The following is a 12,318-nucleotide window of genomic DNA, read 5'->3' on the forward strand; positions in this document are numbered from 1 at the left end:
CCTTCCTGCCACCCTCGACCCAGGCAAATGCGTGGGCAGGAAGGTGGGGGAGGAGGGGGTGGAGTGGGAGGGGCAGGCTCCTGGGGGTAGAGGCCGACGATTTGGGGCTGGCCCCAGGGGAAAGACGGGGACCTGGCGGAGGGGGCTTCACAGCTGGATCCTCCGAGGACAAGGCCTCGGGGCTGGGAGACCCGCTCTGCCCCCCAGGGGGAGTCTGATGTCAGGTTGCAACAGGTGGCGGGTGCCCGAGAGCCTTCCTCCCTTCTCGTCCCCCACTTCGCTCCTTCCCGTGCTCCGCGCTGCTGCTTTCTCTAGTTTTATTAGGGGCGAGGGCCTAGAACCCCAGCTGAGGGTTTTGTAAGGCTGGTGCCTCAGCCTGCTGCGGGTCCCCCGTCCTCTAGGAAAGAGGGGTTCTGCTATCTGGTGTGCAACGGGGTCGGGGTATACTGGGGAGCCTGTGGCTTCGAGGCCTGCCTCCTAAGCAGGCATCGGCCATCAGAGCTCTTCAGCTGTTGTAGGTTCAATGTCTTAACTCAAACAGTGGCTTTTCTGACCAAATCAAGTCTTCATGGAGCCACGTGGGAAGGTTTTCAGCTAGAGAGGGAGAGCTACCCAGCTAGAAAGGATTAGAGCCTGGGATTTTAATCCCAGCTCTTCTCTATCTGCCCTCATCTGGCCAAACGTCCCTATTAAGCCAAACACAGAAGTAAGTAAGCTCAGTACAAAAGATGACTCAAGATGGTACCCAATTTCGCAGCACATTAGTTGTCTTTAATTAGGAGTCAGGAGTTTAGAGGAGGATGACATCCCTTACCTACTGAGGGAGTCAGGGGAAGATTCATGAAAGGGTAGGAATGATGCCTGACTTTGAAAGGAATGGTGGCCCCAGGAGAGGATGGGTGAGAGAAAGCTCACCCTTACTCCAGAAGGTGCCCTTTCTTCTCCCCATTTTGTTTTGTTGATGATTTCCTTGGTTGTGCAGAAGCCTTCTATTACGGTGTGCCCTTTCTGCATCAGGGATTTGGGGCAACTCCAGTTAGGTCGGGATCCTTTTTTATCTTTTCAAAAAGTTGTTACAATTTTAAAAACTATTTTTAATTGGATTATTTGTGTTTTGTGTTTAAAAATATAATATTGTATAGTTGACATACAATATTAGATTAATTTCGGGTGCACAACATAGTGATTTGACAATTGCATAGTGCTTACCACGAGTATAGTTACCACGTCACCGTGCAACATTATTACAATATTACTGACTATATTCCCTATGCGGTACTTTGCATGCCTGTGACTTACTTGTTTTATAACTGGAAGTTTGTGCTTCTTAATCCCCTACCTAATTTGCCCACCCTCCAACCTTCCTCCTCTCTGGCAACCACGAGTTCTCTGTATTTGTGAGTCTATTTCTGTTGTTTATTTGTGGGGTTTTTTTGTTTTGTTTTGGATTCCACATATAAGTGAAATCAAATGGCATTTGCTTTTCTCTGAATATTTTACTTGGCAGGATCTTGGTCTTTTTTTATGGCTGATTAATATTTCATTACATAGAATTAGAGTATACATAGAATAGACAGTGCGTGTGTGTATATATACATATATATGTATACACACACCACATTTCCTTTGTTGATTTGTCTACCAATAGACACAAGTTGCTTCCATATCTGGACTTTTGTAAATAATGCTGTAATGAGCATAGGAGTGTAAGTATCTTTTTTAATTAGTGTTTTCATTTTTTCTGGGTAGATTCCCAAATGTGTGATATTTCTGTTTTTATTGAGGAACCTTCATACTGTTTTCCATAGTGGTTGCACCTGTTCGCATTCCCACCGGCAGTGCATGGAGGTTCTCTTTCCTCCACATCCTTGCCAACACTTGTTATTTCTTGTCTTTTTGGTATTAGCCGTTTTGACTGGTGTGAGGTGATCTCTCGTGGTGTTTTTGATTTGCAATTCCTTGACGATTAGTGATGTTGAGTATCTTTTTATGTGTCTGTTAGCCATCTGTATGTCTTCTTTAGAAAAATGTTTGCTCAGGTCCTCTGCCCATTTTTTAGATTGGATTATTTGGAGCGCCTGGGTGGCTCAGTCGGTTGAGTGTCTGACTTCAGGTCATGGTCTCATGGTTCATGAGTTCGAGCCCCGCCCCAGGTTCTGTGCTAACAAACAGCTCAGAGCCTGGAGCCTGCTTCAGATGCCGTATCTCTCCCCCCACCCCCCAGCTCATGCTCTGTTTCTCATAAATAAATGTTAAAAAAAATTTTTAATTGGATTATTTGTGTTTTCTGGTGTTGAGCTGTAAGTTCTTTGTGTATATTGGGTATTAACTCCATATCAGATACATCAGTTGCAAATACCTGCTCCCATTCGGTAGGTTGCCTTTTCATTTTGTTGATGGCTTCCTTTGCTGCGCAAAAGCTCTTTATTTTGGTGTGGTCCTGCTTGTTTATCTTTGCTTTTGTTCTGGGTCCGAATTCTTCCTAGCAGACATCCCTCCCATGAGATACTGTGCTGGAACCCATGTTTCAATATGTGTGCTCTCCCAGACCCCACCACACTGTCACCAGGAGCGAGTGACTGACCCATTGGGTGGATTATCAATTTTATTTGATTCAGTTCACTTAATAGTGAGCTCCTTCATGTGGCAGGCACTGTTTTCAGGCATTGAGAGAGAGATGCCACCTTGACCTTGGAAGTTCGTTGTTTAGGCAGGGGAGATAGATACATATACATACAGTATGTGCAGGGGCCAACCTGCTAGAAGTCAAACTGGTAAATGTGAAAAGCAAAGTTCTCTTGGAGCTTAGAGGAAAGAACAGTTACTTCTGATGGGAGGGGGTATCAGAAAAGGTCTTCCAGGAGACGGTCCTGGAGTTTAGGTCCAGGAAGGAGCTGAAGGGTGAACAGAGCAGCAGTACATGGGCCCAGTGTGACCAGAGCCCAAGGTGGGAGGAGGGTGGCAGGAGAGGAAGCAGGGAGCAGATCACAGGGTGATCTTGATTTCATTCTGTAGGTAGTGGAGAGCCACTGGACCTTTGAGAGTAGGGCATGACATCCGTCTGTTTTGAAAGGATCACTGGCAGAACTATGGATTGGACAGGGTGGAGGCCCAGGCCCCAGAGTGGACTATTGTGATTATTTGTGTGGGGATAGGGAGCATATGAAATAGATTACTGGCAGTGGGGACAGAAAAACGAGGATCTGTTCGAGAGATCATTGTAACATTGTGGATCTCAGCAGAGAGGAGTCAAAAGGTGGGTCTGGGTGGCTGTGTTTGGGAACTGTATGAATGCTGTTCATTGGGCCCGGGAATACAGAGAGGCTTGTGTGTGTATGGATTCTGTTTCTTGTTGATTTGAGGTCGGGTGATGAAATCACGTATGATCAAACCGGAGCACTTCTGAGAGTGAAAAAGGATCTATGGTAATTAACTCAGGCCACAAACCAGGACTGTTCTGGGCAAACTGGGACCTACGGTCACCCTAGCTTGAGGTCCCTGTGGCCCATGGGAATACCCAGGGAGTGGGAAAAATTACGGAGAGTTGGGCATGTCTATGTCTAGGCTGTTCTTGTCAAGACTGTTTCTGCCCGGCCAATTACAAGAGGGGGACAGGCACGCAGGAGAAGAGGCCAGGGAGTCGTTGGTTTCTGGCCCGTCCCTCCATGGGCATCCCAAACCTTAGGCTTGAGTTTCTTCTGAAGACCACCCAGAGAGGGTGAGAGCCTGTGGGCTGCTGGAGACTCAGAGCAGTTTTTCTAATGTCTGGTCCCACGGTTGCTGGTGAGTGGCACTGAGGCTGGGTGGCCTAGGGGGCCTCAGCCTCCTTCCCTACAAGGCTGGCAAGGACAGCGCTTGCTTGCCAGAGCCTGGGGACAATCGGGGACGGGCCTGGTGCTGCTGGACTTCACCTCCCCTCAGGCATAGTCAGTCTGGGGCAGAGAAGGCATGAGTGACCGTGAAAGCTAGAGATGAATGGGCCAGGAAACCACCAGGTGAGAAAGAAGAATGGGGCAGGGGACTGAGAGGGAAGCCTAGGCAGGGGATTGAGGAGGAAGGAGAAGTAGGTTGGTTAGCAAAAACACAGAGATTCTGGCTTCCTGGGGCTATGGTCTCATACCCGAGGGAAGTCTGTGGCCTAGGGCACGTGGTGGATTCTCTGTGCCATGGCCAAGTCCTGTGGGCCTTTGTAGACCTGTCTGGAGGGGAGGAGGCATCAAAGACTGGATAGATTTCTATCCAACTTGCAGTGACCAAGGCTAACTAACTCCACGATACTCTCTCTCTTCTCCTCCTCAGGGGGACTCCCCACAGGATTAGAAACAAGCCAACGAATAGAATATTCTTCCTGCTTAGCTGAGAATCTTGGCCAGTCTCTGACAGGTGTCAACAAAGCAAAGCAGAAGTGGTCTTCCCTTGTTCTCCATCTTGCCCTCAGGAGCCTTCTCTGGCCTCCGTACCTTATGGGCCTTCCTCTCTCTGGACCGACTTTGTTATGTGGGTCAGCCTCCCCTTGCGCATAGAGCTTCTCTCTGTCCACCACCATGATTGGTACGAGCCTGAGAACAAGCTACGTAACAAAATACCCATTGCTTTGAACTAGGTTACTTTCAAGAGTAGGTTCCTTTAATTTCTGCCCTTTTATGAGCTATATGTGTAAGCTGTTACATCTTCTCCCCCGCCAATTTTAATTTTTCCGTACACAGAATTTTAACCTTTAGGGAAAATTTTGAACGTTATATTTGCCTTTTTCATGATAAAAGCCATGTAACTAGATTGCAGAATATAAAACAAGCCAAGTCCACTCAGGCCTGGTACTGCACTTTGGTGAATTTCTCTCCGACCAGAGAAGGAGAGAATTTATTTGTAATCCCATAGTCTTAGATTTTTTTTTTTCACATTCCATTTCAGAGGTTCTCCACATATTTTTTTACACAGCTACTTCAGAGTCATTTGTAATTAGAATGTACATACTTTTATAGGCTGCTTTTTTCGATTAATGCCATATAAATCCACATTTTTCTAGGCTGCTTCTAATACTTTGATTTTGAATATTTTGGATTTTTCTAGTGGTTTTTTTTTTGCTATTCTAGAAATTTGTAACAAATAGTTGCACTTACGAACTTTTTCTTTCACATCGTTCTCATGATATAAGGTAAAAGTCTGAAAATGGCTTGATATAGATGCTTATAGTGACAGTAATTGTATGGCATTGTACAAGGGTAACAGGTTCAACATAGTCGTGTCAGAAATATTCATCAGCAAAATATACTTTTTCCACTTTAATAGGTAATGAGGTAAAAGTGGTTCCTCATTTTAATTTACATTCCCTTGAATATAAATAAGATTCAAAGTCTTTCTGTACTTAATTCCTCTTATGTGAACTGTCTAATCATGTACTTCATACATTTATCTACTATAATCTTATATTTTTTATTTATATGAACTATTTAGGATTAAGCATTATCCCATTTATTTTTTAATGTTTATTCATTGTATTTATTTTTATTATTTTTTATTAAATTTTTTTTTTACATTTATTCATTTTTGAGAGACAGAGAGAGACAGAGCACAAGTGGGGGGTGGGCAGAGAGAGGGAGACACAGAATCCGAAGCAGGCTCCAGGCTCTGAGCTGTCAGCACAGAGCCCGATGTGGGGCTCGAATTCACAAACTGTGAGATCATGACCTGAGCTGTCAGATGCTTAATCGACTGAGCCACCCAGGCGCCCCCTGTTGTTTTTAATTTTAATTTTTTTAAATTTACATCCAAATTAGTTAGCATATGGTGCGACGTTTCAGGAGTAGTTTCCTTAATACCCCTTACCCATTTAGCCCATCCCCCTGCCCACAACCTCTCCAGTAACCCTCAGTTTGTTCTCCATATTTATGAGTCTCTTCTGTTTTGGCCCCCTCCCTGTTTTTTATATTATTTTTGTTTCCCTTCCCTTACGTTCATCTGTTTTGTCTCTTAAAGTCCTCCTATGAGTGGAGTCATATGATATTTGTCTTTCTCTAATTTCACTTAGCATAATTCCATCCACGTAGTTGTAAATGGCAAGATTTCATTCTTTTTGATTGCTGAGTAATACTCCATTGTATATATATATATACCACATCTTCTTTGCCCATTCATCCATCAGTGGGCATTTGGGCTCTTTCCACACTTTGGCTATTGTTGATAGCGCAGCTATAAACATGGGGGTGCATGTGTCCCTTTGGAACAGCATCCCTGTATTCCTTGGATAAATACCTAGTAGTGCAATTGCTGGGTCGTAGAGTAGTTATATTTTTAGTTTTTTGAGAAACCTCCATACTGTTTTCCAGAGTGGCTGCACCAGCTTGTGTTCTCAATAATGTTTATTTATTTTTGAGAGAGAGAGAGAGAGCACAAGTGAGGGAGGGGCAGAGAGAGAGGGAGACACAGAATCTGAAGCAGGCTTCAGGCTCTGAGCTGACAGCACAGAGCCCAACGTGGGGCTCAAACTCACAGACTGTGAGATCATGACCTGAGCTGATGTCAGACGCTTAACTGACTGAGCCACCCAGGTGCCCCAAGCATTATCCCATTTAATTCCAATATTTTTCCAGACTTTTTTCTTAGCTGTTTTTTTCTTTTTTTTTTTTTTTTGGTTTTACATTTTCATAAGGTCAAATGTGTTGCTCTTAGCAACTTCAGAGTTTAGAATGTTACTTTTTCTCTGATCTGAAAACATTCAATTGTATTCTTGTTAAAAATAATTCTCTATCATCTTTTTTAATCTACCTAAAGTGTCATTTTTTTTTTTAGATTTCTGTCCAATTTTCCCAACACTGTTGAATTAAAAATATTGTTTTAAACCCTGCTGTGTTGTGATGTCAAACTTATTAAATACGTATCTTATATGTCATTGTGTCTGCTTGTGGTCAGTGAGCAAACAGAACAGGTCAGATTATTAGCGGCACGAGTCTGGCTTCTGCATCACTTCATAACGTGACAGCGGGGCGATCTTGGGCTCCAGTTTCTACATCTTCAAATGGGTGGGATTCTGTGTACCTGATTGGGTGTCGTGAAGGTCATATTAGCCCCAGCGGAATGAAGGCCCTGTCCCCGAGTGGGGGATCCGGTAGAGGCCCTCCCCTCCCTATGGGCTCTGCACCTGCACCCCCAGCACACTGTGTTCCAGCCTGCGCCGCGTCACGGAAGACTGCCCTTGTGTTCACCTGTCTCGATGCCAGACTCGCCTCCTCACACCGCTTCTCCTCAACTCCAGGACATGATGCTTTCTTTGCACACAGTGGGTGATCAGATAATTTTGGGATTGCACTGGGAATCCAGGAGATAATCCCCATGGGGGGGGGGGTCTTTGAGCCTTAGACAACCAGAACTCCCTGGGCCTGGCGTCACCGATGGTGAATTTCAGTGACAGAATGCTGCAGACAAACTGCTGACAGGACCAAAGCGCAGACAGATGGCATTATGCCAGCGCAGCTGTGGCCGACAGGGAGGTTAACGGTGACGACTCCGAGTGCTGAGTGGGAGGGCGACCTTGAAAGCCATGTTTCCTTGGGCGTCCACGCCCTCTCTTGCTGAGTTATTGAATTGGGAATGGGGAGTCCTCTGTTTTACTCACTGTTCCTGACTGGTTGCCAAGATGAGGTTTCCCATAGACCACATCCCCTTGATCCCCACAGGAGAAGTGTGTGTGTGTGTGTGTGTGTGTGTGTGTGTGTGTGTGTGCGTGCGCGCGCGCGCACGCGTGCGTATGTCAGGCGGGGGTAGTAGATTAAAAAAGGCAAGGACAGTCCTTGCCCCTGCCCTGCAGCCTAACCACCTGAGGGATGGCGGGCACACACCAGGGAAGGGACCCCACCCTGGATGCCGGAGGCCACACAGAATGTTTCAGATGTTTCTTTCCGAAACTTTCAGATACTAAATCTGGGGTGGCCGGGAAAGGACAGCGTCTGAGTTAGACATGAGTGTTTGGGTTCCAGCCCACGCTGCTGAGGGGTGACTCAGTGTGAAAGCCTTGTGGCCCACAGCTGTGTAATGGTCCCCCGGCCTGATATCCCCCAGACTTCATTGTTGGTCCTTAGGAGGCCTGGGGGAAGAGTTAGGGTGGAAGTGGAGGGTGAGGGGATGAGTGTGGCTTTCAAGGAAAGTAAGGCTCCCATCTATCTGCCCTCCCTCGCAGGTTGCCACAGCTCAAAGGTTCAAGGCAAAAAAACCAACCCATCAGAAACTTAAAAGACCAGCAGCAGGGAAGTCCCTCAATATAAAAATGGACCCAGAATTTGTTTGGAAAGGAAGTAACATTTTCTCTTTGCAATGATTCTGCCCACAGAAGCTTCTAAACTGGGACTTGCCATTAACTTTTCAGTGACTTCACAGAAAGTTGGAGTGGGAAAGTTATTGTGCATTTCCAGTCATTCGCAGCAGGAATTCAGCAGTGTTCCCTGTGCGTGGATAGGGATGCCCCACCCCAGTGCTGTGATTCCACCACCGACCAGGGAAACCAGTTTCTAAGGTCACCTTCAATTCAGACTGACTGTAAACAGCCCCTTCCTACCACGGGGCAAGCACCTTCTTTCTTTTTTTAAATTTTTTAAAATTTATTTGTGAGAAAGAGAGAGAGAGAGAGAGAGAATATGAATCCCAAGCAGGCTCCACAGTGGCAGCACAGAGCCCAATGCAGGGCCCCAACCCAGCAACTGCCAGACCATGACCTGAGCCGAAATAAGAGTCGGCCGCTTCATCAACTGAGCCACCCAGGCGCCCCAAGGACTGTCTGTCAGGCAGCATTATGGATACCAAGATTTTGACATGGTGCTTCCTCTCAAGCAGCTCACACACTACCCAAGAAAATGAACTGTACATATCTTTGACGTGAGGCTGTGATATCCTGCCTTCTATCAAGGTCAGAGCAGGTCAGCCTCTCTGAAGAACAGGTGTGTGTATAGGAAGAAGCACTTACAACATGGTGAGTGAGACCGTTAGTAGTCCCAAGTGCCAAAGGGTTACAGTTCACAACACCCCAGCCCCCTCCTCTCTCACCCCTATCATGATACTTCTCGTGATTACTTTGATGAGTTACCTTGAAACGTCAATTTTTTCTGAGTTTTAGTGTGCCTCTTGGGGTGTCTATGAGATGTTCTGATGTCGCTGAAAAGCCAAGTTGGGGCAAGCCTGTGAGGGCTTTAAATGCTGCTCTCAGGAGTCTGAGTTCTATACTGTGATCATAAGGCCCTGTGGGAGTTTTTGACCGGTGGGGATGACAAAGCGAAAGCAGTGTTTGAGGAAAATTGAGTACCGGTTGGCGGGACTGTTGGGGGGGGGGGGCAACAGAACTAGGGAAGGACTACTTGGACGCTCTTGCAAAGTTGAAGTGCCTGGACGCAAGACAGTGGCAGTGAAAATGAGGAACAGTTTAAAAGTGTGAAGACTGATGGGATTTGATGGTTGTCCGGGCATAAGGCGCCTTCCCTGTGGGAAAGAGGAAGGAGTAAGAGAAAACGTGAAAGGTTCCGGCCATGGTGGCTACATGTGCGCCAGGAAGGAGTCGGTTTTACTAGGAGGTTGATTCCAGTTTTTTGAGGTTGAAGACAATGGAATTTCCAGGTGAAAGGCCAAGATGGAAGTTGGATGCACGAGTGGGGCCACAGGCCGCTTTCGGGGCTGGAAATGGAGATTGCGGGCCGAGGGGTCAGTGGAGCTGGTAGTGGCGGCCTTCTTGGACGGAGACTAGGAGAACGAACAGGGCACGGAGGAGAACTGAGCCGTAATTCGGGCAGGGGCAGAGTACGAGGAGCTAAGAGAGAAAGTAGGGAATCGGAACGTCGCTGTCACAGCCACCAGTGGTTTGAATTTTCAAGCTGCACTTGGGTCCCCTGAAATGGTATGTGTGAACCACAGGGAGTCAGAGCAGGGAAGTCAACGTCGAATTTCCATTTTTAGGGCAGGAGTATCTATAGCAGGAAATTCGTGGGGGCCTAGCAGAAATCAAACTAAATTTTGGGCGTGATTTTGAAGTTGACCCAGACAGTACGAGGCAGCCTTCTTTCATTTATTCATTTGACAAATAACTTCGGAACACCTGTTGTGTTTAGGCACCGACTGTAAGGATAAAGAAGCTAAGCATGAACTGCCTCACGTGCAGGTGTGTCCGTGGTTCTCTCAAGTGTTCAAGGTCAGCCCTCTGAGGGGACTGCACAGCCAGCCTTTCTGTGTCTGGTGGGAGGGGACAACAGAGGAGAGAAAACAGTGCAACACAGGTGCCTCTGGCTAAGGAAGTAAAGAGGACGCAGTTGACAATCAGCTAGTTGTGTCAAGCGATGATGATCATAAAGTAGGCCTCTAAACTCAGCTGCCAGAACCGAGGTCTCTGCAGTTCAAAACTCAAGTCGAAAGAACACTAGGATGTGGCATCTTACTGGTTACCTGCCTTTTACTTTGGGTCCACACTCTATTAGCGCATAGAGTTTATCAGATGTTTGTAAACGTCTAACCGCATCCGCCCCCAGACAGCGGGCTCCTTGATGGAGGAGCCCCCGTGTCTTTGTGACCCGGTCTCTTGCACCTGATTACGGTTTTCTGGATACATCTGATCAGCCTGCTGGCAGCATTCATTTATTTCCACCATACCTGTAATTTCTCCATTCTTCTGTCCTTAGAAGAGATGTTTGAGAGCACAGGAACACTAGTCTGGTATTGGCTGCTGTTGTGTGGATGCTGGTTACAGTTATTAGGCGAGTTCTCAGTTTTCCTTCAATGGTAAATACGTTAGTGACCAGTGCAACTGTCACGCTTTTAAGTATTTTTTTCTTAGAAATTTTTTAACGTTTACTTATTTTTGAGAGAGAGAGTGAGCGAGTGAGCACGAGCGGGGGGAGGGGCAGAGAGAGAGGGAGACACAGAATCCGAAACAGGCTCCAGGCTCTGAGTGTCAGCACAGAGCCCGACGCGGGGCTCGAACCCACGAACCGCGAGATCATGACCTGAGCGGAACTCGGACGCTTAACCGACGGAGCCACCCAGGCGCCCCCAGACTTCTAAGTAGTTTTATTACAGCAGTGGAAAACGTGCAGTGTGTGGCACAGTGAAGGGGACGTGAAATCGAATTTAGGCTCCAGCTGTGATGCTGCCACCTCCTAGCTCTGGGTCCCTGCTAGTTCCTGACCTTTTAAGCCTCATCAACCTCATCTGTGAAATAGAGATGTTAATGGCTCTTCACAGGAAGCAAAAGAAATAAGTAAATAATAAGAAACTTTAAATCCTAAAGCAGTATTAACGTGAAGAGTTTCGATTTACTTCAGGCTTGAGAGCCGCACTTCCTTTCTCATGTAAACATGCAAACTGTAAAGTATGAATAACTGGGTGGAGTCAGGAATCACTGCAGCTGAATATAATCGTAAACTGTGGCACAGCAAACGACACATGCCATCCTGTGTGTCGTTGAGCCCTGTGATGCTTCTGATGCCAACAGAGGCTACTGAAGAAAGGAACAGATAGCCACCTAAAATAACGGATTGAGGTTAAACAGAAAAAACATCAGTGCTTTTAAGTACCGTGGTGACTTTGCTTAACATGTTTTAAGAAAAAAAAAAAAGCCTTAGTGGGTCTTAAAACATTTTTTTTGTCAACTTGTTTGCTTGTGTCTTCTTCAATGGAAAGTGAAAGAAGTCATTTTTTTTTCCCTTTTCTGACATAAATATAAGCCACTGTGGATAGAGGAGTTTAGTTGCCAACACCACAGTGACATGGGACAGAAGCACAGACTAATTCTTGCTGTCTGAGCATCTGGACTTGGAATTCCGAGGTGCTCGCAGGCCTGCACACCACACAGGCCAGAAGCACACGACCGAAGCTAGAGGCTAGATAGCCTCATGGGAAGAGCAGCTGGGATGCCCCAGCCCAGACACACACACCACTCCCTCCCCAAAAGGACTCGGAAGTTTTCATTTGCTTCTTTTGAAAGCAAAACTGTCCTTTAACGAGATACAGATTTGTATTTTAAGCATTTATACACTTCCGAGAGATGACAGAACTTCACACTCAATTTATACGTGTGCTTTTCCAATGCCTGACTCCTAGGTCAGAGTATCACAACTACGTTTCTTTCACTGGATGTTATTCTTTATTACCTCTGTGTGGACAGGTTACAAAATAAAAACGCTCCTCTGCACTGCAGAACATTTTCCTCTGCCTAGTTAGGAACTATCGAGTAGCCAGATCGTGGAGCACCCTCTTAAATTATGTGTGGGTTCTAAGGCACCTTGGTTTCTATGTCCTTCTCCAATACTGCCTGAGTCTTATGGTTAAGTATTTTTATTTCTGAAAATT

Source organism: Lynx rufus, unplaced genomic scaffold (genome assembly GCF_022079265.1).
Source record: "Lynx rufus isolate CCGP_SWC_20201006 ecotype Redwood Valley unplaced genomic scaffold, mLynRuf1.p SCAF_15, whole genome shotgun sequence".
NCBI classification, from domain to species: Eukaryota; Metazoa; Chordata; class Mammalia; order Carnivora; family Felidae; genus Lynx; species Lynx rufus.